We start from the raw sequence: 23045 nt of genomic DNA on the forward strand, positions 1-23045 counted from the left end.
GAAGTGTTTGAGACGAGCTAGACACAGTGGAACATCACAGGTGTTGACCTTCCAGTATGTGTCATAGAGGCCTATGTGCCCTAAGCTGTCATTCACTCTCAGGGCACAACGTTCCCTCCCCTTAGTTGTTCTATATCCTTTCCCCCTCTGAAAAGACACTGTGAGAAGTGCGATTCCGTTTGATGGAGTTTCCCTTAAACAGAACTTGCTATAGTCCAACGGATAGACGTCTGATACTAGAGCCCTATGTGCGCCTATTGCAGTTATCGCATAGTCAGTCCCAAGAGCTTCCTTCTTTATCAGACGCAACACTGCAACGAATCCCTCCTAAAGCACACTTCCCTCACAATGTTGGAAGCGTTTTTAACACTGAAAGAAAGTGCGGATCACCACTGGTCGTGAGCATGCAATATGAGTTTGGGATGCCTAAGCGCCATAGCCTGCACTTTACTCAGAGGACCTAAGATGCCCATAGTCCGTCCGTGTTCTATCATCATTCCTCAAAGGAGGAGACACTGTTATGAATGAGAACACACTTTAACTAGGATCCCTGAAAAGATACCTTCCTAAGAATAACCCGTCAGGGTCCTGTACAATACTCTCTATGATTGCTACACGGACAGGTCTTACAGTTTCCAACTTAGCACAGACTCATTCCTGTCCTGGGAAAATACTGTAGCACAGTTCCCTCGTACATCTGAAGGGTTTTGAGACGAGTTATACACAATGGAACATCACAGGTGTTGACCTTCCAGTATGTGTCATAGAGGCCTATGTTCCATACCCGGTCCTTCACTCTCAGGGCCAAACGTTCCCTCTGTCCATAGTTGTTCTTTCTCTATTCCTCCGCTGATAAGACACTGTGAGAAGTGCGATTCAGCCTGAAAGAGTTTCCCTTAAACAGAACTTGCTATAGTCCAACGGATAGACGTATGATACTAGAGCCCTATGTACGCCTATTGCAGTTACCGCAGAGTCAGTCCCAAGAGCTTCCTTTTCTAACAGACGCAACACAGCAACGAATCCCTCCTAAAGCACACTTCCATCACAATGCTGGAAGCGTTTTTTACTCAGAAAGAAAGTGCGGATCACCACTGGTCTTGATTATCTAATATGTGTTTGGGATGCCTAAGCGCCATAGCCTGCACTTTACTCACAGTACCTAATGTGCCCAAAGTCCGTCCGCATTCTATCATCATTCCTCAGAGTAGGAGACACTGTTAAGAATGAGAACACACTTTAACTAGGATCCCTGAAAAGATACCTTCCTAAGAATAACCCGTCAGGGTCCTGTACGATACTCTCTCTGATTGCTGCACAGACAGGTCCTACAGTTTCCAACATAGCACAGACTCATTATTGTCGTGGGAAAGTACTGTAGCACAGTTCCCTCGTACATTTGAAGGGTTTTGACACGAGTTAGACACAATGGAACATCACAGGTGTTGACCTTCCAGTATGTGTCATAGAAGCCTATGTTCCATACCCGGTCCTTCACTCTCAGGGCACAACGTTCCCTCTGTCCATAGTTGTTCTTTCTCTATTCCTCCGCTGATAAGACACTGTGAGAAGTGCGATTCAGCCTGAAAGAGTTTCCCTTAAACAGAGCTTGCTATAGTCCAACGGATAGACGTCTGATACTAGAGCCCTATGTGCGCCCACTGCAGTTACCGCAGAGTCAGTCCCAAGAGCTTCCTTCTTTAACAGACGCAACACTGCAACGAATCCCTCCTAAAGCACACTTCCCTCACAATGTTGAAAGCGTTTTTTACAGAGAAAGAACGTGGGGATCACCACTGGTCTTGATCATCGAATATGTGTTTGGGATGCCTAAGCGCCATAGCCTGCACTTTACTCACAGTATATAATGTGCCCATGGTCCGTCCACATTCTATCATCATTCCTCAAAGAGGGAGATACTATTATCAATGAGAACACATTTTCAGTAGGATCCCTGAAAAGATACCTTCCTAAGAATAACCTGAAAGGGTCCTGTACGAATCTCTCTATGATTGCTACTCAGACAGGCCCTCCAGTTTCCAACTTAGCACAGACTCATTCCTGAAGTGAGAACGTACAGTAGCACAGTTCCCTCCTGCATTTTAAGTGTTTTGAGACGAGTTAGACACAGTGGAACATCACAGCTGTTGACTTTCCAGTATGTGTCTTAGAGGCCTATGTTCCATACCCTTTCCTTCACTCGAAGGGCACAACGTTCCCTCTCTCCGTAGTTGTTCTTTCTCCATTCCTCCATTAAAAAGACACTGGGAGAAGTGCGATTCCGCCTGAAGGAGTTTCCCTTAAACAGAAGTTGCTATAGTCCAAGGGATAGACGTCTGTTACTAGAGCCCTATGTGCGCCTATTGCAGTTACCGCAGAGTCAGTCCCAAGCGCTTCCTTCTTTAACAGACGCAACACTGCAACGAATCCCTCCTGAAGCACACTTCCCTCACAATGTTGAAAGCGTTTTTTACAGAGAAAGAACGTGGGGATCACCACTGGTCTTGATCATCGAATATGTGTTTGGGATGCCTAAGCGCCATAGCCTGCACTTTACTCACAGTATATAATGTGCCCATGGTCCGTCCACATTCTATCATCATTCCTCAAAGAAGGAGATACTATTATCAATGAGAACACATTTTAAGTAGGATCCCTGAAAAGATACCTTCCTAAGAATAACCTGAAAGGGTCCTGTACGAATCTCCCTATGATTGCTACTCAGACAGGCCCTCCAGTTTCCAACTTAGCACAGACTCATTCCTGAAGTGAGAACGTACAGTAGCACAGTTCCCTCCTGCATTTTAAGTGTTTTGAGACGAGTTAGACACAGTGGAACATCACAGCTGTTGACTTTCCAGTATGTGTCTTAGAGGCCTATGTTCCATACCCTTTCCTTCACTCGAAGGGCACAACGTTCCCTCTCTCCGTAGTAGTTCTTTCTCCATTCCTCCATTAAAAAGACACTGGGAGAAGTGCGATTCCGCCTGAAGGAGTTTCCCTTAAACAGAACTTGCTATAGTCCAAGGGTTAGACGTCTGTTACTAGAGCCCTATGTGCGCCTATTGCAGTTACCGCAGAGTCAGTCCCAAGCGCTTCCTTCTTTAACAGACGCAACACTGCAACGAATCCCTCCTAAAGCACACTTCCCTCACAATGTTGGAAGCGTTTTTAACACTGAAAGAATGTGCGGATCACCACTGGTCGTGAGCATCCAATATGAGTTTGGGATGCCTAAGCGCCATAGCCTGCACTTTACTCACAGTACCTAAGGTGCCCATAGTCCGTCCGTGTTCTATCATCATTCCTGAAAGGAGGAGACTCTGTGATGAATGAGAACGCACTTTAAGTAGGATCCCTGAAAAGATACCTTCCTAAGAATCACTTGTCATGGTCCTGTATGTGATAGTTTATGATTGCTACACAGACAGGTCCTAATGTTTCCTACAGAGCACAGACTCAAACCTGTCGTGAGAATGTACAGTAGCAAAGTTCCCTCGTACATTTGAAGTGTTTGAGACGAGCTAGACACAGTGGAACATCACAGGTGTTGACCTTCCAGTATGTGTCATAGAGGCCTATGTGCCCTAAGCTGTCATTCACTCTCAGGGCACAACGTTCCCTCCCCTTAGTTGTTCTATATCCTTTCCCCCTCTGAAAAGACACTGTGAGAAGTGCGATTCCGTTTGATGGAGTTTCCCTTAAACAGAACTTGCTATAGTCCAACGGATAGACTTCTGATACTAGAGCCCTATGTGCGCCTATTGCAGTTATCGCATAGTCAGTCCCAAGAGCTTCCTTCTTTATCAGACGCAACACTGCAACGAATCCCTCCTAAAGCACACTTCCCTCACAATGTTGGAAGCGTTTTTAACACTGAAAGTAAGTGCGGATCACCACTGGTCGTGAGCATGCAATATGAGTTTGGGATGCCTAAGCGCCATAGCCTGCACTTTACTCAGAGTACCTAAGATGCCCATAGTCCGTCCGTGTTCTATCATCATTCCTCAAAGGAGGAGATACTGTTATGAATGAGAACACACTTTAACTAGGATCCCTGAAAAGATACCTTCCTAAGAATAACCCGTCAGGGTCCTGTACAATACTCTCTATGATTGCTACACGGACAGGTCTTACAGTTTCCAACTTAGCACAGACTCATTCCTGTCCTGGGAAAATACTATAGCACAGTTCCCTCATACATCTGAAGGGTTTTGAGACGAGTTATACACAATGGAACATCACAGCTGTTGACCTTCCAGTATGTGTCATAGAGGCCTATGTTCCTTACCCGGTCCTTCACTCTCAGGGCAAAACGTTCCCTCTGTCCATAGTTGTTCTTTCTCTATTCCTCCGCTGATAAGACACTGTGAGAAGTGCGATTCAGCCTGAAAGAGTTTCCCTTAAACAGAACTTGCTATAGTCCAACGGATAGACGTATGATACTAGAGCCCTATGTACGCCTATTGCAGTTACCGCAGAGTCAGTCCCAAGAGCTTCCTTTTCTTACAGACGCAACACAGCAACGAATCCCTCCTAAAGCACACTTCCATCACAATGCTGGAAGCGTTTTTTACTCAGAAAGAAAGTGCGGATCACCACTGGTCTTGATTATCTAATATGTGTTTGGGATGCCTAAGCGCCATAGCCTGCACTTTACTCACAGTACCTAATGTGCCCAAAGTCCGTCCGCATTCTATCATCATTCCTCAGAGTAGGAGACACTGTTAAGAATGAGAACACACTTTAACTAGGATCCCTGAAAAGATACCTTCCTAAGAATAACCCGTCAGGGTCCTGTACGATACTCTCTCTGATTGCTGCACAGACAGGTCCTACAGTTTCCAACTTAGCACAGACTCATTATTGTCGTGGGAAAGTACTGTAGCACAGTTCCCTCGTACATTTGAAGGGTTTTGACACGAGTTAGACACAATGGAACATCACAGGTGTTGACCTTCCAGTATGTGTCATAGAGGCCTATGTTCCATACCCGGTCCTTCACTCTCAGGGCACAACGTTCCCTCTGTCCATAGTTGTTCTTTCTCTATTCCTCCGCTGATAAGACACTGTGAGAAGTGCGATTCAGCCTGAAAGAGTTTCCCTTAAACAGAGCTTGCTATAGTCCAACGGATAGACGTCTGATACTAGAGCCCTATGTGCGCCCACTGCAGTTACCGCAGAGTCAGTCCCAAGAGCTTCCTTCTTTAACAGACGCAACACTGCAACGAATCCTTCCTAAAGCACACTTCCCTCACAATGTTGAAAGCGTTTTTTACAGAGAAATAACGTGGGGATCACCACTGGTCTTGATCATCGAATATGTGTTTGGGATGCCTAAGCGCCATAGCCTGCACTTTACTCACAGTATATAATGTGCCCATGGTCCGTCCACATTCTATCATCATTCCTCAAAGAAGGAGATACTATTATCAATGAGAACACATTTTAAGTAGGATCCCTGAAAAGATACCTTCCTAAGAATAACCTGAAAGGGTCCTGTACGAATCTCTCTATGATTGCTACTCAGACAGGCCCTCCAGTTTCCAACTTAGCACAGACTCATTCCTGAAGTGAGAACGTACAGTAGCACAGTTCCCTCCTGCATTTTAAGTGTTTTGAGACGAGTTAGACACAGTGGAACATCACAGCTGTTGACTTTCCAGTATGTGTCTTAGAGGCCTATGTTCCATACACTTTCCTTCACTCGAAGGGCACAACGTTCCCTCTCGCCGTAGTTGTTCTTTCTCCATTCCTCCATTAAAAAGACACTGGGAGAAGTGCGATTCCGCCTGAAGGAGTTTCCCTTAAACAGAACTTGCTATAGTCCAAGGGATAGACGTCTGTTACTAGAGCCCTATGTGTGCCTATTGCAGTTACCGCAGAGTCAGTCCCAAGCGCTTCCTTCTTTAACAGACGCAACACTGCAACGAATCCCTCCTAAAGCACACTTCCCTCACAATGTTGGAAGCGTTTTTAACACTGAAAGAAAGTGCGGATCACCACTGGTCGTGAGCATCCAATATGAGTTTGGGATGCCTAAGTGCCATAGCCTGCACTTTACTCACAGTACCTAAGGTGCCCATAGTCCGTCCGTGTTCTATCATCATTCCTGAAAGGAGGAGACTCTGTGATGAATGAGAACGCACTTTAAGTAGGATCCCTGAAAAGATACCTTCCTAAGAATCACTTGTCATGGTCCTGTATGCGATAGTTTATGATTGCTACACAGACAGGTCCTAATGTTTCCTACAGAGCACATACTCAAACCTGTCGTGAGAATGTACAGTAGCAAAGTTCCCTCGTACTTTTGAAGTGTTTGAGACGAGCTAGACACAGTGGAACATCACAGGTGTTGACCTTCCAGTATGTGTCATAGAGGCCTATGTGCCCTAAGCTGTCATTCACTCTCAGGGCACAACGTTCCCTCCCCTTAGTTGTTCTATATCCTTTCCCCCTCTGAAAAGACACTGTGAGAAGTGCGATTCCGTTTGATGGAGTTTCCCTTAAACAGAACTTGCTATAGTCCAACGGATAGACGTCTGATACTAGAGCCCTATGTGCGCCTATTGCAGTTATCGCATAGTCAGTCCCAAGAGCTTCCTTCTTTATCAGACGCAACACTGCAACGAATCCCTCCTAAAGCACACTTCCCTCACAATGTTGGAAGCGTTTTTAACACTGAAAGAAAGTGCGGATCACCACTGGTCGTGAGCATGCAATATGAGTTTGGGATGCCTAAGCGCCATAGCCTGCACTTTACTCAGAGTACCTAAGATGCCCATAGTCCGTCCGTGTTCTATCATCATTCCTCAAAGGAGGAGACACTGTTATGAATGAGAACACACTTTAACTAGGATCCCTGAAAAGATACCTTCCTAAGAATAACCCGTCAGGGTCCTGTACAATACTCTCTATGATTGCTACACGGACAGGTCTTACAGTTTCCAACTTAGCACAGACTCATTCCTGTCCTGGGAAAATACTGTAGCACAGTTCCCTCGTACATCTGAAGGGTATTGAGACGAGTTATACACAATGGAACATCACAGGTGTTGACCTTCCAGTATGTGTCATAGAGGCCTATGTTCCATACCCGGTCCTTCACTCTCAGGGCAAAACTTTCCCTCTGTCCATAGTTGTTCTTTCTCTATTCCTCCTCTGATAAGACACTGTGAGAAGTGTGATTCAGCCTGAAAGAGTTTCCCTTAAACAGAACTTGCTATAGTCCAACGGATAGACGTATGATACTAGAGCCCTATGTACGCCTATTGCAGTTACCGCAGAGTCAGTCCCAAGAGCTTCCTTTTCTAACAGACGCAACACAGCAACGAATCCCTCCTAAAGCACACTTCCATCACAATGCTGGAAGCGTTTTTTACTCAGAAAGAAAGTGCGGATCACCACTGGTCTTGATTATCTAATATGTGTTTGGGATGCCTAAGCGCCATAGCCTGCACTTTACTCACAGTACCTAATGTGCCCAAAGTCCGTCCGCATTCTATCATCATTCCTCAGAGTAGGAGACACTGTTAAGAATGAGAACACACTTTAACTAGGATCCCTGAAAAGATACCTTCCTAAGAATAACCCGTCAGGGTCCTGTACGATACTCTCTCTGATTGCTGCACAGACAGGTCCTACAGTTTCCAACTTAGCACAGACTCATTATTGTCGTGGGAAAGTACTGTAGCACAGTTCCCTCGTACATTTGAAGGGTTTTGACACGAGTTAGACACAATGGAACATCACAGGTGTTGACCTTCCAGTATGTGTCATAGAGGCCTATGTTCCATACCCGGTCCTTCACTCTCAGGGCACAACGTTCCCTCTGTCCATAGTTGTTCTTTCTCTATTCCTCCGCTGATAAGACACTGTGAGAAGTGCGATTCAGCCTGAAAGAGTTTCCCTTAAACAGAGCTTGCTATAGTCCAACGGATAGACGTCTGATACTAGAGCCCTATGTGCGCCCACTGCAGTTACCGCAGAGTCAGTCCCAAGAGCTTCCTTCTTTAACAGACGCAACACTGCAACGAATCCCTCCTAAAGCACACTTCCCTCACAATGTTGAAAGCGTTTTTTACAGAGAAAGAACGTGGGGATCACCACTGGTCTTGATCATCGAATATGTGTTTGGGATGCCTAAGCGCCATAGCCTGCACTTTACTCACAGTATATAATGTGCCCATGGTCCGTCCACATTCTATCATCATTCCTCAAAGAAGGAGATACTATTATCAATGAGAACACATTTTAAGTAGGATCCCTGAAAAGATACCTTCCTAAGAATAACCTGAAAGGGTCCTGTACGAATCTCTCTATGATTGCTACTCAGACAGGCCCTCCAGTTTCCAACTTAGCACAGACTCATTCCTGAAGTGAGAACGTACAGTAGCACAGTTCCCTCCTGCATTTTAAGTGTTTTGAGAAGAGTTAGACACAGTGGAACATCACAGCTGTTGACTTTCCAGTATGTGTCTTAGAGGCCTATGTTCCATACCCTTTCCTTCACTCGAAGGGCACAACGTTCCCTCTCTCCGTAGTTGTTCTTTCTCCATTCCTCCATTAAAAAGACACTGGGAGAAGTGCGATTCCGCCTGAAGGAGTTTCCCTTAAACAGAACTTGCTATAGTCCAAGGGATAGACGTCTGTTACTAGAGCCCTATGTGCGCCTATTGCAGTTACCGCAGAGTCAGTCCCAAGCGCTTCCTTCTTTAACAGACGCAACACTGCAACGAATCCCTCCTAAAGCACACTTCCCTCACAATGTGGGAAGCGTTTTTAACACTGAAAGAAAGTGCGGATCACCACTGGTCGTGAGCATCCAATATGAGTTTGGGATGCCTAAGCGCCATAGCCTGCACTTTACTCACAGTACCTAAGGTGCCCATAGTCCGTCCGTGTTCTATCATCATTCCTGAAAGGAGGAGACTCTGTGATGAATGAGAACGCACTTTAAGTAGGATCCCTGAAAAGATACCTTCCTAAGAATCACTTGTCATGGTCCTGTATGCGATAGTTTATGATTGCTACACAGACAGGTCCTAATGTTTCCTACAGAGCACAGACTCAAACCTGTCGTGAGAATGTACAGTAGCAAAGTTCCCTCGTACATTTGAAGTGTTTGAGACGAGCTAGACACAGTGGAACATCACAGGTGTTGACCTTCCAGTATGTGTCATAGAGGCCTATGTGCCCTAAGCTGTCATTCACTCTCAGGGCACAACGTTCCCTCCCCTTAGTTGTTCTATATCCTTTCCCCCTCTGAAAAGACACTGTGAGAAGTGCGATTCCGTTTGATGGAGTTTCCCTTAAACAGAACTTGCTATAGTCCAACGGATAGACGTCTGATACTAGAGCCCTATGTGCGCCTATTGCAGTTATCGCATAGTCAGTCCCAAGAGCTTCCTTCTTTATCAGACGCAACACTGCAACGAATCCCTCCTAAAGCACACTTCCCTCACAATGTTGGAAGCGTTTTTAACACTGAAAGAAAGTGCGGATCACCACTGGTCGTGAGCATGCAATATGAGTTTGGGATGCCTAAGCGCCATAGCCTGCACTTTACTCAGAGTACCTAAGATGCCCATAGTCCGTCCGTGTTCTATCATCATTCCTCAAAGGAGGAGACACTGATATGAATGAGAACACACTTTAACTAGGATCCCTGAAAAGATACCTTCCTAAGAATAACCCGTCAGGGTCCTGTACAATACTCTCTATGATTGCTACACGGACAGGTCTTACAGTTTCCAACTTAGCACAGACTCATTCCTGTCCTGGGAAAATACTGTAGCACAGTTCCCTCGTACATCTGAAGGGTATTGAGACGAGTTATACACAATGGAACATCACAGGTGTTGACCTTCCAGTATGTGTCATAGAGGCCTATGTTCCATACCCGGTCCTTCACTCTCAGGGCAAAACGTTCCCTCTGTCCATAGTTGTTCTTTCTCTATTCCTCCGCTGATAAGACACTGTGAGAAGTGTGATTCAGCCTGAAAGAGTTTCCCTTAAACAGAACTTGCTATAGTCCAACGGATAGACGTATGATACTAGAGCCCTATGTACGCCTATTGCAGTTACAGCAGAGTCAGTCCCAAGAGCTTCCTTTTCTAACAGTCGCAACACAGCAACGAATCCCTCCTAAAGCACACTTCCATCACAATGCTGGAAGCGTTTTTTACTCAGAAAGAAAGTGCGGATCACCACTGGTCTTGATTATCTAATATGTGTTTGGGATGCCTAAGCGCCATAGCCTGCACTTTACTCACAGTACCTAATGTGCCCAAAGTCCGTCCGCATTCTATCATCATTCCTCAGAGTAGGAGACACTGTTAAGAATGAGAACACACTTTAACTAGGATCCCTGAAAAGATACCTTCCTAAGAATAACCCGTCAGGGTCCTGTACGATACTCTCTCTGATTGCTGCACAGACAGGTCCTACAGTTTCCAACTTAGCATAGACTCATTATTGTCGTGGGAAAGTACTGTAGCACAGTTCCCTCGTACATTTGAAGGGTTTTGACACGAGTTAGACACAATGGAACATCACAGGTGTTGACCTTCCAGTATGTGTCATAGAGGCCTATGTTCCATACCCGGTCCTTCACTCTCAGGGCACAACGTTCCCTCTGTCCATAGTTGTTCTTTCTCTATTCCTCCGCTGATAAGACACTGTGAGAAGTGCGATTCAGCCTGAAAGAGTTTCCCTTAAACAAAACTTGCTATAGTCCAACGGATAGACGTCTGATACTAGAGCCCTATGTGCGCCTACTGCAGTTACCGCAGGGTCAGTCCCAAGAGCTTCCTTCTTTAACAGACGCAACACTGCAACGAATCCCTCCTAAAGCACACTTCCCTCACAATGTTGAAAGCGTTTTTTACAGAGAAAGAACGTGGGGATCACCACTGGTCTTGATCATCGAATATGTGTTTGGGATGCCTAAGCGCCATAGCCTGCACTTTACTCACAGTATATAATGTGCCCATGGTCCGTCCACATTCTATCATCATTCCTCAAAGAAGGAGATACTATTATCAATGAGAACACATTTTAAGTAGGATCCCTGAAAAGATACCTGCCTAAGATAACCTGAAAGGGTCCTGTACGAATCTCTCTATGATTGCTACTCAGACAGGCCCTCCAGTTTCCAACTTAGCACAGACTCATTCCTGAAGTGAGAACGTACAGTAGCACAGTTCCCTCCTGCATTTTAAGTGTTTTGAGACGAGTTAGACACAGTGGAACATCACAGCTGTTGACTTTCCAGTATGTGTCTTAGAGGCCTATGTTCCATACCCTTTCCTTCACTCGAAGGGCACAACGTTCCCTCTCTCCGTAGTTGTTCTTTCTCCATTCCTCCATTAAAAAGACACTGGGAGAAGTGCGATTCCGCCTGAAGGAGTTTCCCTTAAACAGAACTTGCTATAGTCCAAGGGATAGACGTCTGTTACTAGAGCCCTATGTGCGCCTATTGCAGTTACCGCAGAGTCAGTCCCAAGCGCTTCCTTCTTTAACAGATGCAACACTGCAACGAATCCCTCCTAAAGCACACTTCCCTCACAATGTTGAAAGCGTTTTTTACAGAGAAAGAACGTGGGGATCACCAATGGTCTTGATCATCGAATATGTGTTTGGGATGCCTAAGCGCCATAGCCTGCACTTTACTCACAGTATATAATGTGCCCATGGTCCGTCCACATTCTATCATCATTCCTCAAAGAAGGAGATACTATTATCAATGAGAACACATTTTAAGTAGGATCCCTGAAAAGATACCTGCCTAAGATAACCTGAAAGGGTCCTGTACGAATCTCTCTATGATTGCTACTCAGACAGGCCCTCCAGTTTCCAACTTAGCACAGACTCATTCCTGAAGTGAGAACGTACAGTAGCACAGTTCCCTCCTGCATTTTAAGTGTTTTGAGACGAGTTAGACACAGTGGAACATCACAGCTGTTGACTTTCCAGTATGTGTCTTAGAGGCCTATGTTCCATACCCTTTCCTTCACTCTAAGGGCACAACGTTCCCTCTCTCCGTAGTTGTTCTTTCTCCATTCCTCCATTAAAAAGACACTGGGAGAAGTGCGATTCCGCCTGAAGGAGTTTCCCTTAAACAGAACTTGCTATAGTCCAAGGGATAGACGTCTGTTACTAGAGCCCTATGTGCGCCTATTGCAGTTACCGCAGAGTCAGTCCCAAGCGCTTCCTTCTTTAACAGATGCAACACTGCAACGAATCCCTCCTAAAGCACACTTCCCTCACAATGTTGGAAGCGTTTTTAACACTGAAAGAAAGTGCGGATCACCACTGGTCGTGAGCATCCAATATGAGTTTGGGATGCCTAAGCGCCATAGCCTGCACTTTACTCACAGTACCTAAGGTGCCCATAGTCCGTCCGTGTTCTATCATCATTCCTGAAAGGAGGAGACTCTGTGATGAATGAGAACGCACTTTAAGTAGGATCCCTGAAAAGATACCCTCCTAAGAATCACTTGTCATGGTCCTGTATGTGATAGTTTATGATTGCTACACAGACAGGTCCTAATGTTTCCTACAGAGCACAGACTCAAACCTGTCATGAGAATGTACAGTAGCAAAGTTCCCTCGTACATTTGAAGTGTTTGAGACGAGCTAGACACAGTGGAACATCACAGGTGTTGACCTTCCAGTATGTGTCATAGAGGCCTATGTGCCCTAAGCTGTCATTCACTCTCAGGGCACAACGTTCCCTCCCCTTAGTTGTTCTATATCCTTTCCGCCTCTGAAAAGACACTGTGAGAAGTGCGATTCCGTTTGATGGAGTTTCCCTTAAACAGAACTTGCTATAGTCCAACGGATAGACGTCTGATACAAGAGCCCTATGTGCGCCTATTGCAGTTATCGCATAGTCAGTCCCAAGAGCTTCCTTCTTTATCAGACGCAACACTGCAACGAATCCCTCCTAAAGCACACTTCCCTCACAATGTTGGAAGCGTTTTTAACACTGAAAGAAAGTGCGGATCACCACTGGTCGTGAGCATGCAATATGAGTTTGGGATGCCTACGCGCCATAGCCTGCACTTTACTCAGAGTACCTAAGATGCCCATAGTCCGTCCGTGTTCTATCATCATTCCTCAAAGGAGGAGACACTGTTATGAATGAGAACACACTTTAACTAGGATCCCTGAAAAGATACCTTCCTAAGAATAACCCGTCAGGGTCCTGTACAATACTCTCTATGATTGCTACACGGACAGGTCTTACAGTTTCCAACTTAGCACAGACTCATTCCTGTCCTGGGAAAATACTGTAGCACAGTTCCCTCGTACATCTGAAGGGTTTTGAGACGAGTTATACACAATGGAACATCACAGGTGTTGACCTTCCAGTATGTGTCATAGAGGCCTATGTTCCATACCCGGTCCTTCACGCTCAGGGCAAAACGTTCCCTCTGTCCATAGTTGTTCTTTCTCTATTCCTCCGCTGATAAGACACTGTGAGAAGTGCGATTCGGCCTGAAAGAGTTTCCCTTAAACAGAACTTGCTATAGTCCAACGGATAGACGTATGATACTAGAGCCCTATGTACGCCTATTGCAGTTACCGCAGAGTCAGTCCCAAGAGCTTCCTTTTCTAACAGACGCAACACAGCAACGAATCCCTCCTAAAGCACACTTCCATCACAATGCTGGAAGCGTTTTTTACTCAGAAAGAAAGTGCGGATCACCACTGGTCTTGATTATCTAATATGTGTTTGGGATGCCTAAGCGCCATAGCCTGCACTTTACTCACAGTACCTAATGTGCCCAAAGTCCGTCCGCATTCTATCATCATTCCTCAGAGTAGGAGACACTGTTAAGAATGAGAACACACTTTAACGAGGATCCCTGAAAAGATACCTTCCTAAGAATAACCCGTCAGGGTCCTGTACGATACTCTCTCTGATTGTTGCACAGACAGGTCCTACAGTTTCCAACTTAGCACAGACTCATTATTGTCGTGGGAAAGTACTGTAGCACAGTTCCCTCGTACATTTGAAGGGTTTTGACACGAGTTAGACACAATGGAACATCACAGGTGTTGACCTTCCAGTATGTGTCATAGAAGCCTATGTTCCATACCCGGTCCTTCACTCTCAGGGCACAACGTTCCCTCTGTCCATAGTTGTTCTTTCTCTATTCCTCCGCTGATAAGACACTGTGAGAAGTGCGATTCAGCCTGAAAGAGTTTCCCTTAAACAGAGCTTGCTATAGTCCAACGGATAGACGTCTGATACTAGAGCCCTATGTGCGCCTACTGCAGTTACCGCAGAGTCAGTCCCAAGAGCTTCCTTCTTTAACAGACGCAACACTGCAACGAATCCCTCCTAAAGCACACTTCCCTCACAATGCTGGAAGCGTTTTTTACTCAGAAAGAAAGTGCGGATCACCACTGGTCTTGATTATCTAATATGTGTTTGGGATGCCTAAGCGCCATAGCCTGCACTTTACTCACAGTACCTAATGTGCCCAAAGTCCGTCCGCATTCTATCATCATTCCTCAGAGTAGGAGACACTGTTAAGAATGAGAACACACTTTAACGAGGATCCCTGAAAAGATACCTTCCTAAGAATAACCCGTCAGGGTCCTGTACGATACTCTCTCTGATTGCTGCACAGACAGGTCCTACAGTTTCCAACTTAGCACAGACTCATTATTGTCGTGGGAAAGTACTGTAGCACAGTTCCCTCGTACATTTGAAGGGTTTTGACACGAGTTAGACACAATGGAACATCACAGGTGTTGACCTTCCAGTATGTGTCATAGAAGCCTATGTTCCATACCCGGTCCTTCACTCTCAGGGCACAACGTTCCCTCTGTCCATAGTTGTTCTTTCTCTATTCCTCCGCTGATAAGACACTGTGAGAAGTGCGATTCAGCCTGAAAGAGTTTCCCTTAAACAGAGCTTGCTATAGTCCAACGGATAGACGTCTGATACTAGAGCCCTATGTGCGCCTACTGCAGTTACCGCAGAGTCAGTCCCAAGAGCTTCCTTCTTTAACAGACGCAACACTGCAACGAATCCCTCCTAAAGCACACTTCCCTCACAATGTTGAAAGCGTTTTTTACAGAGAAAGAACGTGGGGATCACCACTGGTCTTGATCATCGAATATGTGTTTGGGATGCCTAAGCGCCATAGCCTGCACTTTACTCACAGTATATAATGTGCCCATGGTCCGTCCACATTCTATCATCATTCCTCAAAGAAGGAGATACTATTATCAATGAGAACACATTTTAAGTAGGATCCCTGAAAAGATACCTTCCTAAGAATAACCTGAAAGGGTCCTGTATGAATCTCTCTATGATTGCTACTCAGACAGGCCCTCCAGTTTCCAACTTAGCACAGACTCATTCCTGAAGTGAGAACGTACAGTAGCACAGTTCCCTCCTGCATTTTAAGTGTTTTGAGACGAGTTAGACACAGTGGAACATCACAGCTGTTGACTTTCCAGTATGTGTCTTAGAGGCCTATGTTCCATACCCTTTCCTTCAATCGAAGGGCACAACGTTCCCTCTCTCCGTAGTAGTTCTTTCTCCATTCCTCCATTAAAAAGACACTGGGAGGAGTGCGATTCCGCCTGAAGGAGTTTCCCTTAAACAGAACTTGCTATAGTCCAAGGGATAGACGTCTGTTACTAGAGCCCTATGTGCGCCTATTGCAGTTACCGCAGAGTCAGTCCCAAGCGCTTCCTTCTTTAACAGACGCAACACTGCAACGAATCCCTCCTAAAGCACACTTCCCTCACAATGTTGGAAGCGTTTTTAACACTGAAAGAAAGTGCGGATCACCACTGGTCGTGAGCATCCAATATGAGTTTGGGATGACTAAGCGCCATAGCCTGCACTTTACTCACAGTACCTAAGGTGCCCATAGTCCGTCCGTGTTCTATCATCATTCCTGAAAGGAGGAGACTCTGTGATGAATGAGAACGCACTTTAAGTAGGATCCCTGAAAAGATACCTTCCTAAGAATCACTTGTCATGGTCCTGTATGTGATAGTTTATGATTGCTACACAGACAGGTCCTAATGTTTCCTACAGAGCACAGACTCAAACCTGTCGTGAGAATGTACAGTAGCAAAGTTCCCTCGTACTTTTGAAGTGTTTGAGACGAGCTAGACACAGTGGAACATCACAGGTGTTGACCTTCCAGTATGTGTCATAGAGGCCTATGTGCCCTAAGCTGTCATTCACTCTCAGGGCACAACGTTCCCTCCCCTTAGTTGTTCTATATCCTTTCCCCCTCTGAAAAGACACTGTGAGAAGTGCGATTCCGTTTGATGGAGTTTCCCTTAAACAGAACTTGCTATAGTCCAACGGATAGACGTCTGATACTAGAGCCCTATGTGCGCCTATTGCAGTTATCGCATAGTCAGTCCCAAGAGCTTCCTTCTTTATCAGACGCAACACTGCAACGAATCCCTCCTAAAGCACACTTCCCTCACAATGTTGGAAGCGTTTTTAACACTGAAAGAAAGTGCGGATCACCACTGGTCGTGAGCATGCAATATGAGTTTGGGATGCCTAAGCGCCATAGCCTGCACTTTACTCAGAGTACCTAAGATGCCCATAGTCCGTCCGTGTTCTATCATCATTCCTCAAAGGAGGAGACACTGTTATGAATGAGAACACACTTTAACTAGGATCCCTGAAAAGATACCTTCCTAAGAATAACCCGTCAGGGTCCTGTACAATACTCTCTATGATTGCTACACGGACAGGTCTTACAGTTTCCAACTTAGCACAGACTCATTCCTGTCCTGGGAAAATACTGTAGCACAGTTCCCTCGTACATCTGAAGGGTTTTGAGACGAGTTATACACAATGGAACATCACAGGTGTTGACCTTCCAGTATGTGTCATAGAGGCCTATGTTCCATACCCGGTCCTTCACTCTCAGGGCAAAACGTTCCCTCTGTCCATAGTTGTTCTTTCTCTATTCCTCCGCTGATAAGACACTGTGAGAAGTGCGATTCAGCCTGAAAGAGTTTCCCTTAAACAGAACTTGCTATAGTCCAACGGATAGACGTATGATACTAGAGCCCTATGTACGCCTATTGCAGTTACCGCAGAGTCAGTCCCAAGAGCTTCCTTTTCTAACAGACGCAACACAGCAACGAATCCCTCCTAAAGCACACTTCCATCACAATGCTGGAAGCGTTTTTTACTCAGAAAGAAAGTGCGGATCACCACTGGTCTTGATTATCTAATATGTGTTTGGGATGCCTAAGCGCCATAGCCTGCACTTTACTCACAGTACCTAATGTGCCCAAAGTCCGTCCGCATTCTATCATCATTCCTCAGAGTAGGAGACACTGTTAAGAATGAGAACACACTTTAACTAGGATCCCTGAAAAGATACCTTCCTAAGAATAACCCGTCAGGGTCCTGTACGATACTCTCTCTGATTGCTGCACAGACAGGTCCTACAGTTTCCAACTTAGCACAGACTCATTATTGTCGTGGGAAAGTACTGTAGCACAGTTCCCTCGTACATTTGAAGGGTTTTGACACGAGTTAGACACAATGGAACATCACAGGTGTTGACCTTCCAGTATGTGTCATAGAGGCCTATGTTCCATACCCGGTCCTTCACTCTCAGGGCACAACGTTCCCTCTGTCCATAGTTGTTCTTTCTCTATTCCTCCGCTGATAAGACACTGTGAGAAGTGCGATTCAGCCTGAAAGAGTTTCCCTTAAACAGAGCTTGCTATAGTCCAACGGATAGACGTCTGATACTAGAGCCCTATGTGCGCCCACTGCAGTTACCGCAGAGTCAGTCCCAAGAGCTTCCTTCTTTAACAGACGCAACACTGCAACGAATCCCTCCTAAAGCACACTTCCCTCACAATGTTGAAAGCGTTTTTTACAGAGAAAGAACGTGGGGATCACCACTGGTCTTGATCATCGAATATGTGTTTGGGATGCCTAAGCGCCATAGCCTGCACTTTACTCACAGTATATAATGTGCCCATGGTCCGTCCACATTCTATCATCATTCCTCAAAGAAGGAGATACTATTATCAATGAGAACACATTTTAAGTAGGATCCCTGAAAAGATACCTTCCTAAGAATAACCTGAAAGGGTCCTGTACGAATCTCTCTATGATTGCTACTCAGACAGGCCCTCCAGTTTCCAACTTAGCACAGACTCATTCCTGAAGTGAGAACGTACAGTAGCACAGTTCCCTCCTGCATTTTAAGTGTTTTGAGAAGAGTTAGACACAGTGGAACATCACAGCTGTTGACTTTCCAGTATGTGTCTTAGAGGCCTATGTTCCATACCCTTTCCTTCACTCGAAGGGCACAACGTTCCCTCTCTCCGTAGTTGTTCTTTCTCCATTCCTCCATTAAAAAGACACTGGGAGAAGTGCGATTCCGCCTGAAGGAGTTTCCCTTAAACAGAACTTGCTATAGTCCAAGGGATAGACGTCTGTTACTAGAGCCCTATGTGCGCCTATTGCAGTTACCGCAGAGTCAGTCCCAAGCGCTTCCTTCTTTAACAGACGCAACACTGCAACGAATCCCTCCTAAAGCACACTTCCCTCACAATGTTGGAAGCGTTTTTAACACTGAAAGAAAGTGCGGATCACCACTGGTCGTGAGCATCCAATATGAGTTTGGGATGCCTAAGCGCCATAGCCTGCACTTTACTCACAGTACCTAAGGTGCCCATAGTCCGTCCGTGTTCTATCATCATTCCTGAAAGGAGGAGACTCTGTGATGAATGAGAACGCACTTTAAGTAGGATCCCTGAAAAGATACCTTCCTAAGAATCACTTGTCATGGTCCTGTATGCGATAGTTTATGATTGCTACACAGACAGGTCCTAATGTTTCCTACAGAGCACAGACTCAAACCTGTCGTGAGAATGTACAGTAGCAAAGTTCCCTCGTACATTTGAAGTGTTTGAGACGAGTTAGACACAATGGAACATCACAGGTGTTGACCTTCCAGTATGTGTCATAGAGGCCTATGTTCCATACCCGGTCCTTCACTCTCAGGGCAAAACGTTCCCTCTGTCCATAGTTGTTCTTTCTCTATTCCTCCGCTGATAAGACACTGTGAGAAGTGTGATTCAGCCTGAAAGAGTTTCCCTTAAACAGAACTTGCTATAGTCCAACGGATAGACGTATGATACTAGAGCCCTATTTACGCTTATTGCAGTTACCGCAGAGTCAGTCCCAAGAGCTTCCTTTTCTAACAGACGCAACACAGCAACGAATCCCTCCTAAAGCACACTTCCATCACAATGCTGGAAGCGTTTTTTACTCAGAAAGAAAGTGCGGATCACCACTGGTCTTGATTATCTAATATGTGTTTGGGATGCCTAAGCGCCATAGCCTGCACTTTACTCACAGTACCTAATGTGCCCAAAGTCCGTCCGCATTCTATCATCATTCCTCAGAGTAGGAGACACTGTTAAGAATGAGAACACACTTTAACTAGGATCCCTGAAAAGATACCTTCCTAAGAATAACCCGTCAGGGTCCTGTACGATACTCTCTCTGATTGCTGCACAGACAGGTCCTACAGTTTCCAACTTAGCACAGACTCATTATTGTCGTGGGAAAGTACTGTAGCACAGTTCCCTCGTACATTTGAAGGGTTTTGACACGAGTTAGACACAATGGAACATCACAGGTGTTGACCTTCCAGTATGTGTCATAGAGGCCTATGTTCCATACCCGGTCCTTCACTCTCAGGGCACAACGTTCCCTCTGTCCATAGTTGTTCTTTCTCTATTCCTCCGCTGATAAGACACTGTGAGAAGTGCGATTCAGCCTGAAAGAGTTTCCCTTAAACAGAGCTTGCTATAGTCCAACGGATAGACGTCTGATACTAGAGCCCTATGTGCGCCCACTGCAGTTACCGCAGAGTCAGTCCCAAGAGCTTCCTTCTTTAACAGACGCAACACTGCAACGAATCCCTCCTAAAGCACACTTCCCTCACAATGTTGAAAGCGTTTTTTACAGAGAAAGAACGTGGGGATCACCACTGGTCTTGATCATCGAATATGTGTTTGGGATGCCTAAGCGCCATAGCCTGCACTTTACTCACAGTATATAATGTGCCCATGGTCCGTCCACATTCTATCATCATTCCTCAAAGAAGGAGATACTATTATCAATGAGAACACATTTTAAGTAGGATCCCTGAAAAGATACCTTCCTAAGAATAACCTGAAAGGGTCCTGTACGAATCTCTCTATGATTGCTACTCAGACAGGCCCTCCAGTTTCCAACTTAGCACAGACTCATTCCTGAAGTGAGAACGTACAGTAGCACAGTTCCCTCCTGCATTTTAAGTGTTTTGAGAAGAGTTAGACACAGTGGAACATCACAGCTGTTGACTTTCCAGTATGTGTCTTAGAGGCCTATGTTCCATACCCTTTCCTTCACTCGAAGGGCACAACGTTCCCTCTCTCCGTAGTTGTTCTTTCTCCATTCCTCCATTAAAAAGACACTGGGAGAAGTGCGATTCCGCCTGAAGGAGTTTCCCTTAAACAGAACTTGCTATAGTCCAAGGGATAGACGTCTGTTACTAGAGCCCTATGTGCGCCTATTGCAGTTACCGCAGAGTCAGTCCCAAGCGCTTCCTTCTTTAACAGACGCAACACTGCAACGAATCCCTCCTAAAGCACACTTCCCTCACAATGTTGGAAGCGTTTTTAACACTGAAAGAAAGTGCGGATCACCACTGGTCGTGAGCATCCAATATGAGTTTGGGATGCCTAAGCGCCATAGCCTGCACTTTACTCACAGTACCTAAGGTGCCCATAGTCCGTCCGTGTTCTATCATCATTCCTGAAAGGAGGAGACTCTGTGATGAATGAGAACGCACTTTAAGTAGGATCCCTGAAAAGATACCTTCCTAAGAATCACTTGTCATGGTCCTGTATGCGATAGTTTATGATTGCTACACAGACAGGTCCTAATGTTTCCTACAGAGCACAGACTCAAACCTGTCGTGAGAATGTACAGTAGCAAAGTTCCCTCGTACATTTGAAGTGTTTGAGACGAGCTAGACACAGTGGAACATCACAGGTGTTGACCTTCCAGTATGTGTCATAGAGGCCTATGTGCCCTAAGCTGTCATTCACTCTCAGGGCACAACGTTCCCTCCCCTTAGTTGTTCTATATCCTTTCCCCCTCTGAAAAGACACTGTGAGAAGTGCGATTCCGTTTGATGGAGTTTCCCTTAAACAGAACTTGCTATAGTCCAACGGATAGACGTCTGATACTAGAGCCCTATGTGCGCCTATTGCAGTTATCGCATAGTCAGTCCCAAGAGCTTCCTTCTTTATCAGACGCAACACTGCAACGAATCCCTCCTAAAGCACACTTCCCTCACAATGTTGGAAGCGTTTTTAACACTGAAAGAAAGTGCGGATCACCACTGGTCGTGAGCATGCAATATGAGTTTGGGATGCCTAAGCGCCATAGCCTGCACTTTACTCAGAGTACCTAAGATGCCCATAGTCCGTCCGTGTTCTATCATCATTCCTCAAAGGAGGAGACACTGTTATGAATGAGAACACACTTTAACTAGGATCCCTGAAAAGATACCTTCCTAAGAATAACCCGTCAGGGTCCTGTACAATACTCTCTATGATTGCTACACGGACAGGTCTTACAGTTTCCAACTTAGCACAGACTCATTCCTGTCCTGGGAAAATACTGTAGCACAGTTCCCTCGTACATCTGAAGGGTATTGAGACGAGTTATACACAATGGAACATCACAGGTGTTGACCTTCCAGTATGTGTCATAGAGGCCTATGTTCCATACCCGGTCCTTCACTCTCAGGGCAAAACTTTCCCTCTGTCCATAGTTGTTCTTTCTCTATTCCTCCTCTGATAAGACACTGTGAGAAGTGTGATTCAGCCTGAAAGAGTTTCCCTTAAACAGAACTTGCTATAGTCCAACGGATAGACGTATGATACTAGAGCCCTATGTACGCCTATTGCAGTTACCGCAGAGTCAGTCCCAAGAGCTTCCTTTTCTAACAGACGCAACACAGCAACGAATCCCTCCTAAAGCACACTTCCATCACAATGCTGGAAGCGTTTTTTACTCAGAAAGAAAGTGCGGATCACCACTGGTCTTGATTATCTAATATGTGTTTGGGATGCCTAAGCGCCATAGCCTGCACTTTACTCACAGTACCTAATGTGCCCAAAGTCCGTCCGCATTCTATCATCATTCCTCAGAGTAGGAGACACTGTTAAGAATGAGAACACACTTTAACTAGGATCCCTGAAAAGATACCTTCCTAAGAATAACCCGTCAGGGTCCTGTACGATACTCTCTCTGATTGCTGCACAGACAGGTCCTACAGTTTCCAACTTAGCACAGACTCATTATTGTCGTGGGAAAGTACTGTAGCACAGTTCCCTCGTACATTTGAAGGGTTTTGACACGAGTTAGACACAATGGAACATCACAGGTGTTGACCTTCCAGTATGTGTCATAGAGGCCTATGTTCCATACCCGGTCCTTCACTCTCAGGGCACAACGTTCCCTCTGTCCATAGTTGTTCTTTCTCTATTCCTCCGCTGATAAGACACTGTGAGAAGTGCGATTCAGCCTGAAAGAGTTTCCCTTAAACAGAGCTTGCTATAGTCCAACGGATAGACGTCTGATACTAGAGCCCTATGTGCGCCCACTGCAGTTACCGCAGAGTCAGTCCCAAGAGCTTCCTTCTTTAACAGACGCAACACTGCAACGAATCCCTCCTAAAGCACACTTCCCTCACAATGTTGAAAGCGTTTTTTACAGAGAAAGAACGTGGGGATCACCACTGGTCTTGATCATCGAATATGTGTTTGGGATGCCTAAGCGCCATAGCCTGCACTTTACTCACAGTATATAATGTGCCCATGGTCCGTCCACATTCTATCATCATTCCTCAAAGAAGGAGATACTATTATCAATGAGAACACATTTTAAGTAGGATCCCTGAAAAGATACCTTCCTAAGAATAACCTGAAAGGGTCCTGTACGAATCTCT

This window comes from Neovison vison, chromosome 10 (genome assembly GCF_020171115.1).
Source record: "Neovison vison isolate M4711 chromosome 10, ASM_NN_V1, whole genome shotgun sequence".
Classification (NCBI taxonomy): domain Eukaryota; kingdom Metazoa; phylum Chordata; class Mammalia; order Carnivora; family Mustelidae; genus Neogale; species Neogale vison.